Source organism: Podarcis filfolensis (assembly GCF_964270895.1).
Source record: "Podarcis filfolensis genome assembly, chromosome: 10".
In the NCBI taxonomy this organism is placed as follows: Eukaryota; Metazoa; Chordata; class Lepidosauria; order Squamata; family Lacertidae; genus Podarcis; species Podarcis filfolensis.
In genome coordinates, this window is record NC_139612.1 from 44,948,168 (window position 1) to 44,965,252 (window position 17,085).

Here is a 17,085-nt window from a genome sequence, read left to right on the forward strand (position 1 = left end):
GCTGAGTTAGGAAGGTTTGGGGCATCCTGTAGACAGAGACAGAGTCTCAAAGATGTGACATGTCCTATATGTTCAAACTGACACAACCTTAGTTATTTAGCTCTCAGAGAAATTCAATTGCTGATTTATATGTTGTTTCAGAGGCAGTTGTCACTCCTCTATGGCTTCTTTCTCTACTCCTCTAAGTGAATTCTAAGTCCAGTAATTGTGAGGGACAAGTAGACTGGGGAAAGAGGAGATGGAACTATGTCATTGTTGTAGCACTGGTTTGGTGTTATCACTTGCCAGTGATGCAGTTACATACCCTCCAACATTTCTCTGATTAAAATAGAGACATCCTAGTCAACAACAACAACTTTTCTATTTATACCCCACCAATCTAACTGGGTTGACCCAGCCTCTCTGGACTGCTTCCAAAACATATAAAAACATAATAAAACATTAAACCTTTTTTAAAAACTTCCCTATACAGGGCTGCCTTCAGATGGCTCAGGGCTGGATAACTCCATACACTCCATTTCTCCAATGAAAATAGGGTTGTCTTAAGGAAAAGCAGGACATTACGGAATCAAATCAGAATCTGAGGTGGCTTCTGTAAATTCAAGACTGTCCCTGGAAAATAGGGACACTTGCAGGTGGTTAATTTTAGTCTCTGTCTTAATAGTCTTACATGTGCAGCAGGGTTCTCTTTCGATCAGGAGTGAGGGACCTCGGGTCCAGAGGCCACATACAGCACTCCAGTCTTCTCTATTTGACCCATTGGACTCTCTCTAGGTCGTGCTCCCTTCTTGGCCAAGCCCTATTTGGGCCTGGCTGACATTTGACCTTGAACTCTGATAACTCCTGCTTTCCTGGATGGAGGACAGAGAAGGTGTCTGAGTGTGTGCAGAAGCTAGCCTACTGTACAAAGGTAATATTTGCATGCATGGCTCTGCCCATCTTTGTCTCTGCCCCCTCCCTCCACAAGCATGTGGCCCCCAGAAGGTTAGCCAGAAGGGAAATGAGGCCCTTGGGTTGTAAAAGATTCCCTAACCTTGCTTTACATGGTAAGGGAAAATGCGGAAAGTTAGTCCTGTTTCATTTGGCAGCTCTTCTGCAGTCATTCAGCTGACCAGAGCCCTGCCTTATACTTCTGCCCCCAAGTCCGGGTCTGATGGGACAACTTCCCCTTGTGATCCACCTTCTCCATGTGATCACGGACTGCAGACAGAATTGGAACAGTGCTGTGTGAAGAAGCTACGATTGTAATGCATAAATCTGCTCTGATATTTCCTTTCCACTGTACTATGTGAACAGAGAATGTAAACTCTGTTACAACTTTTCTATCTTATGAAAGATGCCATTAATATGGTTTTACAGAATGTAATTTAAACAAAAGCATGTGTTCCAGGGGGAGAGGAATCCTCTGGTGAGCAACCAAGCCTGAAATGGAGAGCAGCATAGTTGTGCGTTTGCATACTGCAAGAATGGTGTGACTAGGAAAGCCTTCGGGCCAAAGTGATATGAAGAAGTGGTTTTCCTTCCCAGGTGTACTTTTGTCATTATTAATTTCCAGGAATACACAAGCAAAAAGCAGAAGCTCGAAAATGCACCGGGAATAAGCCATATTCCACACTGCGTAGGTTAGTAGCTTAGGGATGAGGGAGAAATTATATTCAGTTTGCATTAAAAAGCAACTCTATCAAATTCACACTTACTGAAACAGCCATCCTTCAAAATTGGCACTTATCTTAAATTTTGTGAAGCACTTCTGCATCCAAACAGTGTTTACAAAGATGCATATATTAGGTTAAAGGACTGCAATTTGTGCCCCTGCACAGGCACGAGTAAGTGATCAGCCCACTTTTGTGGGTGCAAGAGTGTCACTTGTCCGCATTGGTGTGTGGGCAAGCCTACTGTTGTAGAGTCAATGGCAGTTCCCCTTAGGAAATCTTGGGGTGCTGCATTCCACACATGGCCCCAGCAGCTCGGGGGGCTGTTGAGTTGCAGTGCTCTCAGGTTGCTGGAAGGGCCCACCAGACCAGTCCACACTGATGTGGGCCTGCAAGGAGACCAACCCTCAGCAGGCGGCCTGAGTATTGAGCTGCATCATCATCCAGGCATTGGCCCATTCGATGATGGTATGTTTACCCCATGGCACACTATAGTTTGTGGGCTATAACCAACAACAATGTGATCTTTTAAAACTCACTCTATGCCATTTATCGCTTCTGTACCTGCATCCTGGGTGTGGGGTGCAGGCCCAGAATAATGTTTTTCGATTGATGAAATAAACTTTTAAAAAGTGGAGCAGAGTGGGCTTATTTAAACATTTCTCTCAGTTTTATACACAGAGGCAGAAAGATAAGTATAAATCCTAGCTTAGTAAATTTTGCAAATGTATCTAAAAGGCTGAATTTGAGACTGTCCTGTTGCTCTGTCAGACATTGGTTGCACGATCCAAATTGCTGCCTGGCTGAATTACTAACCAAGTGATGGTTGTCATGGAGTCTTAATGAAGTTTGATTTCAGGGCTGCATTGAATTGTGATACTGGCCCACTGTCCCTAACCTTTGAGCATCAAAACATTGCAAGTATGTTGTAAGGTTTCTTGTCTCTTTGGAGTGGTGTCAGTGGATGGTGGAGGCACAGCTTTCCATATCAGTAGGAGTCAAATCTGCAACCTAGTTCCTGAGAAACAGCTTCTCCCATGTTTGTTCCCCAGTGGAATTTATCAGAATCACAGAATCATAGAATCAGAAAGATAGATATTTACATCCTTGTTTAAATCCATTGTCTAACATGCAAGTTTATTGCACCAGTTAACCATGTATGGCTGTTAAGAGTGATTGAAAGCCTTTATTTGCTTTTCTTCCCCCTTCGATTCAGATGTTGCTGAACTACAACTTCTATCAGCCCCGGCAAGCATGCCAATGGCCAGGAATGGTGCGAATAAACTATAGCAATGATATGGGCGATAGATTGCTGTTAATTGCATTCCTTCAAGTTCAAATGAAAGTGTTAGCTGCAGCATTTACTTGGGCTTATTAATATGCATTTGACTATTACTGTTATTTAAGCTGTAATAAATAAAAGAGAAGGACACGTCAATCACCAGGACATTAAATTATTATTGCACATCTTACAGGATACAGAGGGTGAACATAATACAGAACAGAGCCAAGATGAAATTTATCAGAATACATACTTCTGAATGTTTCCACAATTTGTATCTTGTGTATGCTGAGATGTAGCAACAGCCATTGTAGCCACACTATAGTGTGTTGAATTTATCAAAATTAATTTTGTAAAGTGTTTTTGATCACAGTCCAGGCCTCCAAAACTCTGGGCCTTCCAAAGATCTGGGGTCTGGGGTTTTGGCCCCATTTCTTCAGCCCTGTGACAATTCATTCTGTTTTACTTGTGGGGTATTTATACCTCTTCCTGTATTTGTTCACTCCTCCTCACTTCCCTAACTACAAAAAACCTGTTTCTTTTTAATGTGGATTTATTGCACTAGGGTGATAGAGCATGCCCTCCAACATTTCCTCCATGAAAATAGGGACATCCAGCAGCAGCAGCAGCAACAGCAGTAGCATCATCATACTTATACCCCACCCATCTGACTGGGTTGCCCCAGCCACTGGGCAACTTCCAACACATATAAAAACAATAATATTTTTTTTTTTACTTCCCTGTACAGGGATGCCTTCAGAAGTCTGCTAAAGGTTGTATAGTTACTTAGCTCCTTGGCTCAGAGGCTGCATAACTCCATACCCTCCAACATTTCTCCAATAAAAATAGGGGCATCCTAGGGAAAAGTGGGACATTCCAGGATCAGATCAGAAACCAGGATGGCTTCTGTAAATCCGGGACTATCCCTGGAAAATAAGGACATTTGGAGGGTCTGATAGAGGTCTTTAATCCACTTTAACTGCACAAACCTAAAGTTCTGGAATGTGCTTAAATCCCTCTTGTAAAATAGAGTGATGACCATTTAATTGGGTGATCTGTCCATTAACTTCTGCTTTGCCACTGGGACAGGCTGACTTCCTCCCCCACCTGTGGCCATTTAATGCTATGTACACATTAGTGGATTGAAACATGGAGGGGTTGTTTCTCCCCTTCCCTTTGTTTCAAGTCACCTTTGTATATTTCTACACACCGGAGAGCAGGAAGGGATGTCTACCCGATGCACATTCCCTGATTTGCTTCCCAATCAACTTCTATTCAATTAAGCTGTCATCTGCACAGGCGCGATGGCTGTCTCAAATGTACATACGCCTGCTTCACTGATGCTTCAGACTTTCAAACTGAATGGAAGCTGGTTTGAGGGGAAACTCACCAATGAGCAGTATTTCTCAAGAACCTACAAGGTACATAGGGGTTGCAGCTAACGTCACTTGTACGTGGCATCAGACACCAGCGGTGGGAGCGCACTCCAGCTGGAGTAACCAGTAGCGTGTACACAACCTAACTTGCAAAGCTAGGCAATGCACTTTTGTTCTCTGCAGCCCGGAGAGCTCTCCACTCCGTTGGTCTCCTTTGCTTCTGACTTTGTCATGTACACTTAGCTATACTCTTTGATGCCATTTCTTCATTGCATCACTTTGGAAGTCTGGTTGCTATGGCAACTGAGCACAGCTTTAACAATCTGTTTGTGGTCCACCTATTTCAAGTAGACATTATTCTGGATTCTCCATATTTCCATTATTGCTATTCAGTTAGGTGTGTAAAGCACAGGACAGATTTTTTTTTCTTTTCTTTTAAAAACCGATCATTTGCTGGCTGGTAACTATCTAGTTCACGTAAACTACCTTGCAAGGTTAGCCTGACAAAAATAATCCTCTGTGAAATATTGTGCTATCAGAGACACATTTTTAATGGAATCTCTGAGGAAGAGAAATATTTGAAAAAGGCCATATTTCTCCCAGTTCTGAAAGGCTTTGTACTGAAACTTGAAGCTCTTCCTTTAGCAGCAAAGCTGTACAGACCAAGATCTTAGATAGGAACTTAAGGCTGCACCCTTTCTTCACTCTCAGCCATGTACTTTCCCCTCCTCATGAGTAGCCTCACCTGCAGCTAGCCAGGCATTTCCCAGTCACCCTGAAAGTGTTGCCTGGCTAGCCTTCTCCTCTGCCCCTGGGATCTTATACTTGGTATTAGTGCCATAGTTACTGGGGAAGGGGGCTAGCCCAGAGGGGCAGCATTGAGGCTCCCAGCCTGTTTGTGTGTGTACTCAAATGTGTGCCAAACTGGGTCTTTGACCCAGGTGAAATAAAGCCTAGTTCCGCCCCTGTCTGTTACGGGGCAGTGGGTGTCCGTCTGAGGGCTGACCAAAAATTCAGGCAACTGATGTGGAGACCCTCAGTCCTGGGTCAAGGATGTCTGGAGCCACTGGCTCCTCATGGTCTCTGGAGGTACCAGAAGATGTTGCAGCCCCTGGTCCTCCTTTGAGCAGCCCCCACGTTCAAGGTCTGAATGGGGTTGAACCCTTATAGAAACTCATTAGGATGCATAGGAACCAACTCCTAGGGGCCAAGGTTCCTTTGCCCCCCCCCCCCCGAATAAAATAGTTGAGGGCCCCCTCCCAAAGCTGAGGGGAATTCCCATTCGTATGTGTGTGTGTGTGCCCCCCATGTCATGTGATTGATTATGCAGGGCAGGGCTTACCTGCCCCCCCATATTTTATTCAAGTTGGCACCCATATTGGGATGGTTTTGGAATTGTCAAGAGTTGTCTAAGCCTTCTTACATTTACTGTTAGTGTTGTCTAGGATGAGAACATGGCCCAGAGGAGATCTTTCACCGTCTCTCTCTCTTGCACTGTTAGGCTGCAATCCTACATCCACTTACCTTGGCGTGAACCCCATTTATTTATTATCCACTCTTCAGCTTTAGTGTGGGATGGAGGGGTTAAAAGTGTTATTTAAAAGAATTTATATTTTATTTATTAAATGCATATACCACTTTTCTACTGAAAGAAACTCAAAGCAGCTTATATCAGAAATATAAAACATAATAAAATACAGTTACTATTTTGAAAACAACTTTTAAAACCAGCAGTTTTATTAATTTGCACAATGAATGCCCTGCCCTTCAATGGGTACCCAGGATGGCTTATCAAATGTTAACAGTACAAGAAAACAAATTCGAAATAAATTGGTAAAACACCACAATACAGAAGAGCACGAGAAAAGCAGGCAGCAGAATATAAATGAACCTCAAGTGGCATAAAAGCTGTACAGAGGATTAAAAAGCCTTGGAAAATTAGAGCAAGGTTGAATTATTATTTGTGCTGCTTTAGTTAGCTTTTGGGGGGAGGTTGAAAACAGCTGGTGAAGGCTACCTCAACATTGGGTGAGGATGAATGCCAGCAACTTTTGATAGGGTGAGGAATTTATCATTATGATGAGGTGGCAAAAGGTTTTTAAGTTTCAGTGCTGTTTGTTTGTTTGATATGTCTGCCACTTTATCTTGCCGAGGGCAACACAAAGTGACATACAATCAAACAAGACTCCCACGAGAGGTGGTTAACTGTTCTCCCTTGGAGGCTTTTAAGCAAAAGTTGGATGCCATCTATCATGCATGATCTAGTAGTTGATATTCCTGCATTGCAGGGAGGTTGGGCTAGTTGACTCTCTGGGTCACTTCCAACTCTGATTCTGTGTCAAGACAAAATACAAAAATTCCTTCTGGTAGCAGTTTGTTATTGGTATGAGCTTTCGTGTGCATGCACACTTCTTCAGATACTATGATTTGCTAATTTCTTTCTATGATTTATATGATTTGCTAATTTATTTCAGACAGCCATGCTGGAAAATCCCAGCCTCCCTGGGACAAGAATTCTGCATTCAGGTTGACACACCAAGTAAGTCCACTGTCACCTGACATACCTTGGGTAGTGGAGGTAGCTCAGAAGGGCCTCAATTAAAGAGTTTAGAGCAAGCGTTCCCAAACTGTGGTCTGAGGACCACCTCAAATGAAGCCTGTGAGCTTCAGTTGGGAGGTCTGTGGCGTGTCTGTGAAAAGCACAATTTGAATTCTATGGATTTCAAATTGTAATTCAATAAAATATAATAAAAGAAGCAATCAAAATGCAATTAAAATTATACTGCATCTAGCACAACACATTACAATTGCCACAGCAGGCAGAAAAAAGAAGGGCTTCTCCAAGACCCTCGAGCAATTTTCAAATGATCTGTGGGAACCGCTGGCTTATAGTACAAGCAGGCACATGTGTGGACATGTGGTCCTGCAGATATTCCAGTCTCATGCCATGAGGGGCTGTAAAGACTGAAGGCAGAACTTTGAATTGTGCATGGAGCTGAACTAGGAGCCAGTGCAGTTGGCAAAGCAAGGGCTTAATGTGGTCATAACCTCCAGTCACAGTTAACAGCACCACAAATGTATTTTGGACTAATTGTTGTTTCCAAGCCATATTCAAAGACAGTTCCACAGTCTAACACGTTACAGCAGTCTAATATGGAGGTTATCATGGCATCGGTCACTGAGACCAGGACATTGCTGTCCAGATAGGGTTGCAGCTAGCATAAAAGTAGAAAGCTAACCTGCACTTCTAATGACAAAAAAAGATCATTTAGCACCCACAGACTGTCCAGTCACTGCTGATTGAGCCAGGTGGACTTTGGTCTGATCTAGCAAGTCAAGCTTTATGTGCAGCCATGTGCCAATACACGCTAGTTAGTTTTTAAGGGCCAGATATTTTTGTACAAGAGGCAAAAAATGCAAATCCCCCCAAGTACAAAAATATAAAAAATCCTAATTAGTAGGTAAGTAAAAACTTTAAATTTGCCTTCTTTTAATGATGCTTGGCATGTTGTCCAAAGCATCTGCCCAATACGACACTTTGTGATATGTGATACACAAATATGCTTGCTGTGTTAAAGCTGTGATCTTATGAATGTGTACCTGCAAATAATCCCCACTGAATGCCTTGGCCCTCCTTTTTTTCTGAGGAAACACGAATAGGATTGCGTTGTTTTGTGTTGTGGCTAGGTGACCATAGGGGCTTTATTTAAGGCAGTCCCGGAAACAGTTCTAAATGCCAGGATTCAGTTAGGAAACGTGAGGAACAGTGACAGAATTAGTATCTGAACACACACATTTGGGCCTTTGACCCACTCCATGAGTAACCCAAAAGCTTTCAGAATGCTGCCCTGAGTAATTTTTTTTTACTCTTAAAGCAAAATGTAAAAAATCTCTCTCACACGGAAGGGCGCGAACACTCTCTCTCTCCTACACTGGAGCTTGTGTTGATGAGAGAAAAATCAGCGTAGGAAATAACGAGGCAGTAAAATGGCACTGTCTTTGAAAACTGCACTGTAAAAGCACATTGTTTTGTAGCAAAGCTAGCTGCGTCTGAGCCGCTCTGACTCCTCACCCCGCCCCGCGCTTCTCGCAGCGCTGAGGCATCCTGTGCCAGCGAAGAGAGAGGCTTCTCGGGGGCAAGCAAGGCTTCTCTCGTGCCCAAAGCTCACCTGGGCTGAATGCTACAACCTGGCTCCCTGCCAGCTCTCAGCTAAACGTGTCATATGTGAAGCAACAATAGACGGTGTGCCCTGAGCGGGCGTGTGTGCATTTCCCCCTCCATAGGCAGCTCCCGATCCTCCGGGATTGTAAAAGGCTTCCACTACAGAGGAGGCAACTTTCCGGGCGGACTGGCTGCGCTCTCTCTCGTGCTTGCCTTTCGGAGTAACCTGGTTTGTTTTGTAACGGGAGGGCCAGCCCCCTCTGCTCGTTTATCCCTCCGCAATAAGCAGCCCCTTTCACAAAACGGCCCAGTAGCAGAGAGGTCGTCGTCCTTTTATCCATTATGTGCTCTCGTTTTCTGAGCCTTTCCACTTTCGCGTCCGCCGTGGCGTCACTTTGCTTCTGCCCCGTTGCAAGGGAATGTGTAAGGTTCGCTGACCTTTGACAAAACATCCCAAGATACTTGGTTAAGCTTTGTGCAAAACCTGTACATTTAAAATCGGGAAATGGAAAAAGCAAATGCTTAGCGTGTAGCATTTGGAAGGAAGCATTTGGTAGGGCTCCTTTAAGAAATCGACTAGCTTTCTCTCTCCCCCCCCCCTTTCTTTCTTTTTATGTAATCACTGAAGGCCAGGGCGAGGCTTCGTCAGCCAGTGAATCAGAAAGCTCGCTTCAGACCGTGCTCGCCCAGCTTTCTTATCTACATTAATGTACACCCACAAAGTGCTGCATGCATGTGCCATGACCGGGAGCCCTGGCTTTCAGAGACTACTCTGGCTAGGCTGGGGGAGCAGATGTGATTGTTATTCAGTCAGGGCCTCCCCCCCCCCTTCTTCCTGAAAGGCATGAAGGAAAAGGATAATGCAGTTTACCATTTGCGACGATAGCCAATCAGGTTAGAGGCAATTTTACTCTCAGCCAGTGGAACAACTGGTGATGGCTGTCTCGGCCAATCAGATTCATTCCTGAAGCTCCACTTCAACTCCCATAGGGAGCTGGTTAATTGCAGGTTAGTGGATGCCAAGATCTGTTCCTTTTCGCCTAGTGTTCCTTCTCTCTGGCAATCGAGAAACATCACCTCCTGCCTCAGCCATGGCTTCTTGTTTGTCAAGAAGAGATTAACCTGGAAATAAATAGAAGGCAAGCTCGCATTCATTTAATTCTGGCCTTCTAGAGCTCAAGAGCAAAATTCCCCAGCCTTTCTGAGAGGGAGAAAAGCGTCACAATCTAGGGCTTGTATACATAGAGTAGTGCAGTCCGATAAGAGTCCGATAAAAGATTACATATCTGTCATTTGTTAGATGGCATTAAAATAGGTTTCTAGACACTACCTGTATCAAGTCATTTAGGATTATTGTACACAGAAGTAGATGATTACATGCAGCCTGTCCAGAAAATAATTTTCAATGCACACTTTGCAAATTTTGCTTGTAAAGAACTACTGAGCTTGTCCACATCAGAGCAAAATACCGATTTGCGCCTGCAAATCATTAATGTGCAGGTGTCCCTGTGACATCTTCCTTTTCCCAGTATTGGCCTGGACCTTACCTTACCTTTTAAATGTGGGGGTTTTCATCTGGCTGCTTCACACTTTCCAAGAATCAACCCCCCACCTCACATTTAAAGGTGAAAAGGTCCAGGGCAACACAGTGATGGGAAGGATGCTATATGAACATATGAACTATATTATTGGGGAGACAGGCAGGTGGAAATTCACATTTTGCTCCAGTGTTGACAAACCTACTATGGAAGCAACCCTCACCCTCCAAACAGTGAACTGAGTAGATGAGAACTATTCCTAATTTGAAAGGGAAAAAGTACAGTGTTCTGTTTTCACATTCCCCAAAATAACTAAGTTACCAAAACCAAATTAAAACAAAGAGCATTGGCTGGACCACCTTATGTAGATGAAAAAAATAATGACTCCCAGATACTCTGTCATTAAGAGCCTTTTCAAGGACCTGATTCTTTCTAACATGGCACAGCCAGTACTGAAAACCCACCACTGTGCAGTAAGCTGAGTATCCTAGCCCGTGGTTGCTTAGTTATCTGCATTATAGTACTACAAAACAATATTTTACAGTCCTTGATTCTTGTGTGGCAAAGAGTGGTGTCTTTCCTTTGTGGTGAGACTTCCTGCTATTCCTGGCTTCCTGCTAACATTGAATATAGTAGATATTTCCTCAATTGATAGTTTTATTTGTTAAGTTTCTTACCTGCCCTTGTAACATCCCAGGTTGGGTTATAGTAAGACAATTGTACAATTAAAAACAGATAAGTAAAAACAGCTTACATACAATTATAAAAACAAAACAATTCTATTCAAAAGCAGTACAATACAGTATAGATTAACACAGAAGGGATAGATCCTACAAAAATACATTAACTGCCAGATGCCATTGTAAATAGGCTAGAATCTTAATTTCCCAGCACTCTTAAGAAACTACAGTTCCCAAGATTCTCCATGACAGCTATGAGTGCTTCAAATGTATCATGTGGTTGTGACCTAAGTAAAGGAATGGCTTGCTTTCCCTGCTTTTCTCTGTCCCCCCCCCCTTCAATCCTTTTTCTGCAAAGGATATTTATACGTGAGCTAGGGAGAGTTCATTAAAAAATAAACAAAGCCATGCTATTATTAAACATTACATGCATATTTGGAAACCAATGCATATAGCATCATTGTGAGCATGTTAGCTTTTAAGCATGTAGGAACAGAATAAACAATCTCCTTTTGTAAAGAAACACCCAGAAAGTGGTAAAACTCTGCAGCAGTGCATGGAGGGATAGGCAGAATGAAGATATTCAGTCTGTGGTAAAAAAGAGTCTGTAACGTGGAATGGAGCAACAGAAATCATGGAATACCCCCCCAAACAGCAACAATTGCCTACATTGCTGCATTTCTGTACACGTTTAAAATACAAGCAACCTTCCCCACATTTGGTCATCTGTATTCACCCTAAGAATACAGACTGCAGGACCATCTAATGAAGTTGTATGTTGGAAAATTCAAGACAGAAACAATAAAGTACTTCTTCACACAGCACATAGTTAAACTCTGGCATTTGATCGCCCAACTAATAGTGATGACCACCAATTTGGATGGCTTTAAAAGAGGAATAGATAAATCCATGGCAGTTAACGCTATGAGTGGCTGCTGGCCACGATGACTATGTTTGACCCCCCTTGCTTTTGAGTACTTTGAGCTTTTGAGATTGTGGACAATTGGTAAGAACTTTAACACCAATACAAATATGCCAAATTGGAATTAGCAAATCTTGCCCTTTGGAATGTGGTCTGAATGAATTGTGGGAGTAGCTTACTACAGAAAAAAATTGTTTCTCATTACATGGTCATTTGCATTATTGATCTTGCTATACCTATTAAACACCAGAGACCACTAGATAAGAATGTTTTATATTCTGGCTGACTGGATCTTGCATTCATTTGAATTAGTGAGAGGCAAATTCCCTGGGCTAATTTCCTAACTTTATTCAGGTAACTGAGCTATTTTCCTTAAAAGTCAGAAAATAGCTCAGTTGTTTCAAGCCCAATTCCAAATGTTTTAAAAACCTGTTGCACTTTCAGTTACATCAGTGGGAGCGCTAGGGGGTCTGAATTCTCATGAGATTCTCCCTGCTGCCACTGCAGCAGCTGGGGAGGAGGCAGTTATAAATTCTTTTCTGGGTCAGATTACAATCCAAGCTGGACAAAAACTATGGGGCTGTAACACTCACCTGAGACTGGAGGCAAGCATTATGAATTGTCAAGGTTTATATTCGGAACTAGGGAGCTGAGGACCGCAACAACATCAGTAATTCAAATGGATTATGTATTCACTTGTGATCTACATAATACTGTGATACACATGCAGACATTTCTTGCATTGTTTGGACATTTTAGCATTGCATGTAGAACAAAAAGCAAACAAGGAAAATCCTTCTATTCTATGTATATCTATTCCCTTAACAACACAATCCTATGCATGTTTACTCAAAAGTTGTCCCATTCCATTTAATAGTACCTACTTCCTCATCATTCAACCCGGACACTGAGGTCCACCTCCGAGGGTCTTCTGGCGGTTCCCTCATTGTGAGAAGTGAAGTTACAGGGAACCAGACAGAGGGCCTTCTTGGTGGTGGAGCCTTCCCTGTGGAACGCCCTCCCATCAGATGACAAGGAAATAAAGAACTACACAACTTTTAGAAAAGGCAGCTCTGTATTGGGAAGTTTTTAATCAGTGACACTTTCTTATGTTTTTATATTCTGTTGGAAGTAGCCCAGAGTGGCTGGAGCAATCCAGCCAGTTGGGTGGGGGGTATTTTTATTTTTATTATTTTTATTATTATTTTTATTATTATTATTATTATTATTATTATTATTATTATTATTAAGGACTGCAGCATTAGTGACATTTCATCAATCTACTGAAGAAGGCTCTGCCACATACAAGCTTAGACAACAGGAATATTTTTAGTAGAGGGTGCCAGAAGAGACTGTTTTGTTTTTGCTTCTAAAGACTGCTCTGAATAACTGTGGTTTGAAATTCTTGGCAACTGTACCAACACCAAAAGGTCCCAGGCTGAGTTAGAACAACAGAATATACAATCATGGAAATGGATAACACCATTACAATGATAAAAGAATTGAAGCAACTAAAGATGCTAGAAGCACCTCTGTGGAAAGGGAGTTCCACTGAGAAATCCCTCTCCTGAGCTGCCATTCCCTACACTTTTGAGGGTGGCAGAAGTACCAAGAGAGCCCCCTCTGCTGATCTTAACAACCAAGGAGGTTTGTGTAATAGAAATGAGCTAAAGACCTTTCAGTCCCTTCTACCATGTGCCAGTCTGGGTAGCCTTGTCATGCCAAAAGTTATCAAGCAGACTTGCACCAGATCCCTTATGCTCCCCCTTTAACTCTGGATAGGAGTATTTTCTGGGGGTCAAAGTCAAACACTTACAATAGTAAGCAGTGATAGCATCCAGCTTACTTGTCTCTCCCCAGCAATCAAAATACAGTGGTACCTCAGTTTATGAATTTAATCCCTTCCAGAAGTCCATTCTTAAACCGAAACCATTCTTAAACCAAGGTGTGCTTTCCCTAATGAGGCCTCCCACCACTGGTGCCCTTCCACTATTCGGCATCCATTCTTAGACCGAGGTAAAGTTCGCAAACCGGGACACTACTTTCGGTTTTGCGGAGTTTGTAAACCGAATTGTTCGTAAACAGGGCTGTTCTTAAACCGAGGTACCACTGTAGCTGGCTTTTGTCTGTCTAACCCTAGGCAAACTATGGCTTGCTACAAAGGATCAGAAGTTACTAACTGCTGTGTACAAGAGAAGTGAGAAATATGGAATGAACAAGTTCAGAACCCTTCTTGTTTTGTATTGTAAGAGCATGGTTTGACATTATGTTTGAATGACCCATATAACTACCATCTTCAGCCCAACAAGGAGTCTGGAAATATGGAGTACATCGTCATCAGTACTTGCCATGATACCCAGCTCTATTTCGCCTTTTCATAGATCTGGCTGAAGCAGTGACACCTCTGAACAGGTGCCTGGAATCATTGAAGGAACAGATGGTCTGAAATAAACGTAAAGTCAGTCCAGATTATGCTGTTAGACAAGAAACCCCAGTACAGGTTAGCTGGAGAATATCTTGTTTGGGTAGGATTGTACTCTTCCAGAAGAATACGTTTTGGGGCACTTCTGGGCAGTGTTTCTTATACAGCCCCAAATAGCTGTGGCATTTGTTGCCTTAATATTTGTTTGGTTCATTACATACGTTCACTATTGTAACGTAAGGATGTAGCCACTGTAATTCATACCTTGGTAACATCCAGATTAACCTGATGCACTCTGTATGACCACCCTTGAAGCATGTAGACTTCTGTTACCTTCAAATACTGTCAGCCTACACTTTTTTGACTGTAAGAAGTCAGCAGAAACATATTCTGTCAATTTGTACCATAACTGAATTGACTACAACACAGTTCAGCTCAAAAGTGTGATTTCTGACCTTTAAAGCTCTACATGGTCAGGGACTGAAAATGGCTCAGGAATTTATTCTCCAGCTGCTACCTGCGATTTACAAGAGAGGGCCTATTCAGTGTATTCTTTCTGAATGCCAGATTAGTATCCACTCGGAACAAGAACTAATAAATAGTTGCCCCAAGAATACCGTCACCCCTCATCAGTTTCCTTTGGGAAGCAAGCAAGTTTTTTTCCTTTTTCTAGCTTTTGAGGCCTATTTGGTAAAAAAATGCTCTCTTATGCTGACTGGTTGTCCATAGCTCAGTGATAAGGGCATGGAGAAAGTCCCAGCTACAGTCCCAAGCATCTTCTGGTAGGGCTGGGAATGTTCTATCTGAAACTCAGGAGAGACACTGCCAGTCAGTGTGGCCAGCGCTGCGCTGGACCAGTAGGCTGGCGTAGTATAAGGCAGCATCCTAAGACAATCCTCTGCTGCTTGTATTGATTTTAATTGGTTATCCATGCCATGTTTATTAATTTTTATATTGGAATTTTATATTGTACACCACTTTGTGAACTAATAATAAAAAGCAGCATATAAATGTGAGTGAATACTGTTACTTTACTGTTTGCTTTTTAAATGCTTAATTTTCATTCACACCCAGTTGTTCATCTCAAATTGTAATTTGGGGAATAGAAGGGAAGAAAATAAAAAGGGGCAAGACAGTAACACTCCACAACTCCGGCATGTGAATCAATGACAGATAATCTCTTTGTACAAAGCAACCGGTATGACAGGTTGTGTCACTTAGTAGCTCTACGTGTTTTTTATTTTCCCCCTCTTCTCTTTCCTTATCCGAGTTCCATTCATAAGAGTTCATTTGTATTGTATTTGCAACCTATTTTCATTATTCAATTCATGCAGCGGGTATGCTTAGCACTGCTTTCTAACATTGTGACAGAATGAATATGTAAATTTGTTTTTCAGGGTTGAATTTAAGATCAGATATGCAATTGTTCAAGGAAAATTAAGACCATTTAAATCTCTGCTCAGTGGATGATTCATAGTTCACTGTGACTTACAGGAACAACCAGTAAAATTGCATGCAACCTATCTGGCTGAAGATGGAGACAGTCAAAAGCCTTGGAACCGGGCCATTGCCAGTGGGTAGGGGAAGAAAGTGCTGCACAGAGCAGGCACCTGAAGAACAGGAAGTGTAGGAAAGACAGGCTTTTGTCCCTTCTTGATTAATCAGCCTGCAGTGAACCTAAAACCATTTTCCTTCTGGACTTGATATTCTTATGTACTAAATAACACCAGTATCAGTATGCATATTCATAAATATAGCTTGATGCCCACTACTGCTGAAATTCCCAAGTGTTAACTTGAAAGTCCCTTAGAATCAAACCTTATTAAGCACCTCTGTGTATCTGCATGTTCCTCTAGTTTTTTGTATATACGGTTACAAATATATTGGATGGCCACCAGTCATGGATGTTTTACTTGATATTCCTGCAGTGGAGGGGGTGGAACTAGATGACCCTCGGGGTCCTTTTCAACTCTACGATTCTCTGATTCTAACTTGTATGCTTGTATCACAACCTTTTATTATAGAACAGCAAACTGTTTTGCCTGCAGGGGGATATTTGAACACCTCTCAGTGAAAAGTATTGTGCACAACCCTGCAGCATCTATTATAGACTGGCCACCCCTGGCAATATTAAAAAAAAATTAACAGTCTGACCACAATAAAAGTATTTTTCAATACTTTGGTGCACCTCTCCGTATTGTTATGGAGCTAAGGGATTAAACTGTTTGCCTTCAGTATTTCAGCTTGGAATCAAACTCCACTAACTAGAAATTTGTGTTTGTGACAAAATACTGGTGTAGTAGTAGAGGTACGGTCTCCAGTCTGTCAACATGCTCAGAAGAAGAATAGGACCATGGGATCTCACCCAGTAGTTCCTTAAGCTTTTAAAAATTGGACTTCTTAAAGAATGCATGTCCGACTACATTCAACTTTCCCTTGCCTCTGTATCATGAAACCCAAGGTTACCAGTAATTCCACTTTGTTGATCAGTTCCTTCCTGCTGGTGAGGACCAGGTGCAAGATAGATGAACCCTTTGTTGCTTCTTCTATCTTATGGGAAAGGAAATTGTCAGCGGGGCAATGCGGGAATTTGTTTGACCTTGCATTCTTGGCAATTTGAGTTCCAACAGATAGCAGGGTTGTTGAAGTCTCCCACGACTACTGTAGGTCTCTTTTTTGAATGTTTGGCAATCAGCTATAGGAAGGCATCATCCAAGTCTTCAGGCCTGTATGGAGGTCTATAGCAGACACCCACAGTAAGGTCACTGTTATTTCCCTCTCCTACAATTTTTACCCATATAATCCATTGCTCCAGCTGCTGACTGACAAGAGTCCAGCACAGATTTCTGGACTAAATTTTGCAGTGAAGTTCCAGACAATTTATCTGAAATACTATGGGACTGTGCTCATGTGGTAACTGTATTAAGACTGTTAAAACTGCAGAGAGTCTCCTTCGGTGGAGATGAGCTTCTAGTCTTTCCTTATCAGCTGAGTCAAAACAGCTGCTCTCTCCCAGCATCTGTCATCCAATTAAAATATATGGTTTTTAAG